We start from the raw sequence: 8,142 nt of genomic DNA on the forward strand, positions 1-8,142 counted from the left end.
ACACACACACACACACGCTCACACCTAGGGAGAATTTAGAGAAACCAATTAACCTGATAGTCATGTTTCTAGACTGTGGGAGGAAGCCGGAGAACCCGGAAAGAACCCACCATGCATAGGGAGAACATGCAAACTCCATGCAGAAAGACCCTGGGCTGGGAATTGAACCCACAAGAAAACTGAACTCGCGACTTAAGGAGTCCAGCCCTAAAATGTCAAAATTCTCACAGAAACAGAAAACCTATCGAGACCCTTTATAAGCAAAGACAACTTGTTTTGGGCTTAGTTTCCATTTCTGTGGCCATTGTAAAGTGGTTAAAATGAATGTTAAACTAATTTAAGAAAATGTGTTAAGTTTAGAAGGATTATAAAATATGACAGTCTCCACACTAGTTTTCAGTTTTCAAGTGTACACGCTTTGACTTTGTTTATTATTATTTTTTTATTGTTTTTTTCCTTTTCTTGTTATTTAGGTTGGTGGAAATGTAGTACGGGCTGCACAGTGGCGCAGTTGGTAGAGCTGTTGCCTTGCAGCAAGAAGGTTCTGGGTTCGATTCTCGGCCTGGGGTCTTTCTGCATGGAGTTTGCATGTTCTCCCTGTGCATGCGTGGGATTTCTCCGGGTACTCCGGTTTCCTCCCACAGTCCACAGTCCTCTCCAAATTGCCCCTAGGTATGAGTGTGTGTGTGCATGGTTGTGTGTCCTGTGTGTCTCTGTGTTGCCCTACGACAGACTGGCGACCTGTCCAGGGTGTACCCCGCCTCTCGCCCGAAACGTTAGCTGGAGATAGGCACCAGCAACCCTCCCGACCCCATTAAGGGACAAGGGTGCAAGAAAATGGATGGATGGATGCAAATGTAGTACACAAAATCAATCCCTGGGCGTAGAACTAATGCGGTAAGTCAAAAAATTTAACTAATCCACCCTGTGACAGTATATCCTCACTCCAGTCAAACATGCCAAGGTACACTGAGAGACATTGCCAATCGTGAAGATGAGTAGGTGGTGGGGGAGCGGTGATAAGTGGGGCGGTGGTCTGCAAAAAATAAGCACAATTAAAGCCACAAAGTTTACTCATAAACTTTGTGGCTTTAATTACTGACCTAATTAAAGCCACAATTAGAAACTTGGAGAAAATTACCAAGTTTCTCCGATAGTATTTTTCCACCATTTTTTTTTTTTTTTTTGCAAATACATTAGGACAAACAATATCCAGTTCCCTTTCCGAGGAGTACCACCAAATGCAGTTTGTTTGAACAATAAAAACCTTTTTTTTTTCTTGTAAAAAAAATATATATTTGTCTTTATTTTTTTATGAGGACAAAAACGGGCATTACAACAGGAATCAGTAGTACTTATACCACATAAGTCACAAGATCTTTGGGTGAAACAAATTCATACAAAAAAAGTCAGCATTTGCACAGAAATATAGAGATAGAACTTGTAATTAGTCCGTTTATCAGCAAAGGAATGCTGATTTTGATATTTGGACTTTTTAAAGGTGATTCAACACTTATTGTTTAACGCTGTGCCTTTTATAATTCACATAAGCTGGAAATTAAAGCTTAAACTGTCACATTTTTCTGTTTTGATTTTTAGACTTTTCTAAAACTGAAGCACTACGAGAGATTTTCATTGTTTGTGTAATGGTAAAAATTACTGTGCAGTCAGTTTATCATTTAACACTTAAGTCAAGATAATATTGTATCTTTGGGACAMAACAAGATGTAAGTACTAGCTGGCATTTGGGTGGATGTAGGCAGAGAAAATACTTTGGCTACATTACCTCCTTTTAAAGTCAGGTACACAACTTAGAAAGAGAGATTTGTGAACTTTACTGCACAAAAAATCCACATCCTGATTTTATTGTTGTTCTTTTCTAGCGGAAAAATCTGGGATGATACCTGGGAACCTGCAAGTAAATCCTCTCATGTTGCTGTCCCCCTAGTGCCACTTCCTTCAGACAGCGAACAAGYCCTTCCATGATGTTACTTTTTCTTTTTTGTATTACAAAATATTAATTTCTTTTTTTGACCATTTTACGAAGTTTTATGTGTAATATTGTTTTAGGCCATTCACTGAAATGAATGTTATCGTTGTAATATAGTAGTTATATAAGCTTATGTTGGGCTGTTTACTGACACATTTTTGTCAAGTTCTGTAAAAGACTAAGTGAGGCTGATTGAGTCACTGCATCAGTCAGGTATTGTGCCTGTATTAAGTCTTGAAATTTAGAACACAATGGTTTGTAGATTTTGTTCAGTAAATATGACCTAAAGTCTTAAAAACTTAAAACATGGTATTGTACACATTTCTTTTTGAGTGTTTTTAATGTTGATGTGGATGTACAAAGTAAAGTCTATAATAACAAAATAAGCACAACTTGATTTCAATATAAATAATTGGAAGTGTTTTTTATCTCAAAGCTATAATTTTAATATCTTTTTTGTGTCATGGATTTTGTCAATCAAGAGTGTATTTGCAAAATGCTATAATAAAATTGCTTTCAAATGCAGTACATTTATTTTTAAACACAGCAACTTTAAGTGAAGTTATTGATGAAGAGCATGATAAAAATACATTGTAATGTCCAGATCAACTGACTGTATTAGAACAGCACATTTTAATAAGCCTATGTCACAAATGCCATACAGAATTTTGAACAACACACAAAAATATAAATTTGCATATATATAGAGAGAGAGTTGGGTCGGACTCTCCGGTTCAGTGCTCAACTGGTTTGAATCTTACCTGAAGAACAGTGATTTCTTTGTTTCAATCGGAAACTTCTCATCAGAGAGGTCAAAGGTCACATGTGGGGTACCCCAAGGTTTAATCCTAGGACCCCTTCTTTTCAATATTTATATGCTCCCACTGGCTAAGGTTATAACAGGAAATAGGATTAGCTACCACAATTATGCGGATGATACACAGSTCTACATCACGATGTCACCAGGTGACTCTGAACCCATCCAATCACTGAATAGATGCTTAGAGCATATCAATGTGTGGATGTGCCAAAACTTTCTCCAGCTGAACAGAAACAAAACTGAAATAATTATCTTTGGACCTAAAGGGGAGCGAACCACAATCAATGCACAGCTTCAGTTATTACAACTGAAAACCAGCGATCAGCCCGAAACCTGGGAGTAGTGATGGACTCTAACCTGACCTTCAAAGCCACATTAAGACAGTCACAAAGTCGGTCTTCTATCACCTGAAGAACATCTCCAGGATTAGAGGACTTATGTCTAAGCGAGATCTAAAGAAACTCATCAATGCGCTTATCTTTAGCCGCATTGATTACTGCAACAGCGTCTTCACAGGTCTGACTAACAAATCAATCAAACAGCTGCAGCTGATCCAGAAGCTGCTGCTGCTGTTCTGACTAAAACCAGGAAGATAGAAAACATAACACCAGTTTTAAAGTCCCTACACTGGCTCCCTGTAGCTCAAAGAATAGATTTTAAAATACTGATGTTAGTTTATAAATCACTAAACGGTTTAGCAGCACAATACATTAAAGATCTGTTATTGCTGTACCAACCGTCTAGACCCCTCAGATCTTCTGGTTTGGTTCTGCTCTGCATCCCCAGAACCAGAACCAAATGAGGAGAAGCAGCATTCAGCTTCTATGCACCACAAATTTGGAACAAACTTCCAGAAAACTATAAAACAGCTGAAAAAGTTGGTGCCTTTAAAGCTCAACTTAAAACCCACCTGTTAAGAGTTGCTTATTTTTAATGTTATCCTTACTTTTTAATTTCTTTTTATTTATCTTTCTTACTGTTTCCTTTTTAATGCTTTCTCAAAATCTCTTTCTATTCCTCAGTGTTTATTCTATGTCACTTGCTGTTTTTATTTTTATTTTAATTATGCGAAGCACTTTGAAATGCCTTGCTGCTGAAATGTGCTATACAAATARAATTTGATTGATTGATATATAAAGGTAATGTTTCAGACTTGATCTTCCATAATGTATTATCATAAACCACACAAAATATTTTTATAAGCATYCCAGCTCCGCATAGTTAGTTCTAGAAHTTATTGTACGGCKGATCGGCGGGAATCTGAAATGGAACGCAGCCATCCTACGGCAGACTGATTAAGAGAAGAAAGGAACACTRTCWGCACGTTGTGGGAGGTGGAGGGTAATAAGGTTTTCAATAAGAGGACAACCTTTTTTATCTGTCGCCAAATAAGAGAAAGGTCAATAATACACTCAGAAATGTTACTTCAAAATGTAGTGAAACTGGTCGTTTGATACAGAAAGAGTCATTATGGGATTCATAAAGACTTTTTGACTGACAAGCTGGTCGTCATTGTAGGCTGGTCAAGTTTGCCCTGTGTATTGTCTTTAAGGCATGACGCAAGATTTAACTGTGTAACACATTCGTTTCCTACATACTTGTAGAACTGTGTGAAGCTATTTGCTATGTGTTTTATTCAATGTAATCAGGATTTACACATAAAAAAATCACTAATCTCAAATTGAGTGGTAGAGATGGCTTCATCTTCAAATGCTTTATGAAAGTACTGGTTTAAAGATGCATTTTCTCTAGAATTGAGCTCTGTAGCCTGACTCTAAATCTGCTCTGGAGGGAAAAGATCGACTTGCCTGATGGTGTCTCAGGCCTCTATGGTTTATTTCATCATTTCATAAGCTTGCAGAGAAAAGGCATAAATAATTCTTTGTTTAGTTGTGTCCATCTAATTGTAGGTGAAATAGAGGTCTACACCTTTTGGTTTGTAAATGCATCCAAATACCGTGTTAATGTTGTACATTTCATTAAGATTATTTCACTAAGTTGGAACCCTTTGTTTTAAAAAAGACGTTATGTCCAAATCTGAAGCATTTCAACTAAATGACACCGACAGCAAGTTTTTCTACCAAACCTTAGTCGGCTTCCTTTTTCACCTGTCAACTGTTGAACATAGACATGTTTAAATAACACCAGGTCTATGTAGGCAATTATAACTAATTTTCATATGTCCTTAAAGAGTATCAAAAAGCTGAACAACTTATTTCTCCTGACAATTTCTTGAAACCACTTATTGTTCGTCCAACATTTTAATATGCTTCATTACTTATTTGTCATGAGCTGATGGATACAGAACATGTCCTGAAGAATCCACTAAATTAGATGCTGTTTTGTTTATAAAATCATGCCTTTATGATTTTTGTATAAATACATGTCATTAAACAAAAACATACCTGAATACCGCATTAAAAAAATCACTTTGACAAGTACTGAAATTTTATTTTACTTATTTCTTTTTAATAAAGACATTGACAGACAAAGTGAACTGCATTCAATTGACCAAGGATACAAAATTGTTCCACCAGTTCACACTTTGTTAGTTATGTTAGTTACTACAGAATCACTGAGACTGCTTAATGTAGTATTGTAGCCATTTAACTGCTTAACATAAGCACAAGTGTTATTATTCCACTTAAAGTAAAAATAGTAAACTATTAAATTAACTACAATTTCTCTTATTACCTAGAAAATACACTAGATGTGCAGAAACATAAGTGAAAAAGAAACACACTCAATGACATGCCTGTGGAAGTAATTACAGCTCTAGTAAGCCCTTTTAGAAAGTACAAAGGCACAAATTAACTATTTAAAAAAAGAATCAACAAGATAAAACACTGCCCATTTGGAAACATGAAAGCAGAAGAACAAATTGTAAGGTGTCTCTTTGTAACTTATGAGCAAACTATATATATATGTATATATATGTCACTGACAAAGATCTCCACTCTCACACCAGTGTAGATCTTTGCAGCAGTACATTCATAAATGATTACAGACTATTTTCAGTCACTACTGAAGTCGTCGCCAAAAGTAACACTCTCTGCTCCTGACAAAGTCTGTAGATTGGGGTGTCCAAAGTGGGTCATAGTGGCCCGGCATCCTGCATGTTTTATTCTCTCCCTGGTGGTAGTAACAACCTTTTCATCTTGTCAATGTTCTTCTTAGGCCTTCTGATGAGCCATCTTTTGATGCAGGTGTGTTAAACCAGGGAGAGAACTAAAACATGCAGGATGCCAGCCCTCCAGGACCAACTTTGGGCTCCCCTGCTGTAGTTAATACTCTGGTTCTTGCAGCTTCATCTGTTGGTGCTGCAGCTCTCTGAGGATGATGCTCTGGAGACCTCTTGGACCTTCGTCAGTTAGGGCACAGGACAAACCTTTAAAGTTGAACATAAATAAAAATAAAAATACAAAATTTAAATGCTTTAACTTTTTGTATGTTTATGCATTACTTAAAAACCTACTTTTAAATTTACCTCCCGATAACAGGCGGGAAACTACTTTACAGTGTCTTCATAGGATGACAGAGATTTCCAATGATGGTTCATCAACAAGGATCCTCTTCCTCTTCCAGTCTCTTTACTGTCATGATGTCATCGATTGACCTTGTTTTTGTCTGACAGAGTCTGAAATACAGTTATGAAAAGGACAAATCAACTCAGTAAAAGTTTAAATTTGTAAGTTCAAGTCAACACCTGGAGTATCTAGTCACATTATCTGTCAGGTATGATGACAGTATAAAACATATTAGTGTATGTTTACTTACCATTGTGTGATTGCTGCCATGGCAATGTTGTGTCACTGGACATGATCTCTTCCAAAGACAGAACTTCTGTGTCTGTATCAGTCTTCAAGTGACCAACATCTTCTAAAGCCAATGCTAAGATGTTTTCTCCTTTCTGATCTTGCGATGAGCCTTGGCACAAGCTTTGTGTCCATCTGTGTCTGCACAAACATGCACAAACAACATCAACTGTGTCAAGATGTTTATGCAGTGTGTACCAGCAAGGTTATTCAATGCCTGGTCAGTGTTCCTTACTTACATTTTGTGGGCTTTGCCATGGAAAATTGAGAAAAATTGCTTCATTTTAAGCAGGTGTTGGAGTTCAGGACAGCTTTTTGTTAGTTTTTGAGTTATGTCCACAAATGTTACATCCATGGAAAAAAAGTGATTGTCTGTTGGCCAGCCTTTGTTGAAAAGAACAAGAGTTATGCAAAAGCTCATACCCTATCTAAGAGCACTAAGCAGCACTCAATGTATACACACCGCTAGTTCCAAGCCTCCTCATCCAGTTTGCTGCTGGATCTGTGAGAGATCTCCCTGGCTGCTGACCATTGCCCACCACAAAATCTAGAATGCATAGAATTCAGTCAGGCATGCTGTTATTACAGGCTAAAAGGTTACTGTTATTATACATTTACAATCTGCAGTCTTACATTTTTGGTTGATTTGTGTATACAGTCCACAAATTTTCCTATGTTTTCATCCTTGGCTATGAAAAGGTCCTGAAATATAGCCTGTTCCTCCAATCTGAAAAACAAGCAATAAAATACACTTCATGAGGTGTTAAAGTCCAAAGGTAGTGAACATCACTAACATATAGAAAGAATTGTTATATTGTACACATTTTACAATACCTTGTTGCATTCTTTAAATGGTAATACTTGCAATTTCCATCCACTGAAACTGAAAGCACATCTGGGGTACAAACTTGACACTTGAAGGGATCCTTCCTTAACATTTTAACTTAAGCTTTCTCTTCTTATCAGCCACCATGACTTAAGGAGATGGGATGGTCAGTAGGTGACATGAATGCAGATGTGGCTGATCTTTGGAGGGGATACAGATGACAGACTGTGAGGAGAGGCAGCTGGAGAGATGCTTCTGGGTCTTTTCTTCTTCTGAAAAGACTGAGAGGATGGGACAACAGGAGTTTCTGTGAGAATTTTGACATTTTAGGGCTGGACTCCTTAAGTCGCGAGTTCAGTTTTCTTCTGGGTTCAATTCCCAGCCCAGGGTCTTTCTGCATTTAGTTTGCATGTTCTCCCTGTGCATGCTGGGTTCTTTCTGGGTTCTCCGGCTTCCTACCACAGTCCAGAAACATGACTATCAAGTTAATTTGTTTCTCTAAATTCTCCCTAGGTATGAGTGTGTGTGCATGGTTGTGTGTCCTGGCTGTTTCTGTGTTGCCCTGCGACAGACTGGCAATTCTTCCTGGGTGTACCCCAGCAACCCTCCCGACCACACTAGGGACAAGGGTGTAAGAAAATGGATGAATGTAAAGAAAACAAAACTTACGCCACCCTGACTTAAGAAGACG

The 8,142-nt window shown here is 37.7% G+C and overlaps 1 long non-coding RNA gene across 1 annotated transcript; it reads right to left on the reverse strand.

Annotated features, from left to right (window-relative positions):
• Positions 1-6,906: 6,906 nt before the first annotated feature.
• Positions 6,907-7,651, reverse strand: LOC103468204 (uncharacterized). Its single transcript, XR_534175.2, has 3 exons — positions 7,259-7,651; positions 7,089-7,172; positions 6,907-7,009 (listed from the first exon to the last, which is right to left on the reverse strand). It is a non-coding gene; the product is annotated as an uncharacterized LOC103468204 (long non-coding RNA).
• Between the last annotated feature and the right edge of the window lie 491 nt (positions 7,652-8,142).

Source organism: Poecilia reticulata, linkage group LG8 (assembly GCF_000633615.1).
Source record: "Poecilia reticulata strain Guanapo linkage group LG8, Guppy_female_1.0+MT, whole genome shotgun sequence".
Classification (NCBI taxonomy): Eukaryota; Metazoa; Chordata; class Actinopteri; order Cyprinodontiformes; family Poeciliidae; genus Poecilia; species Poecilia reticulata.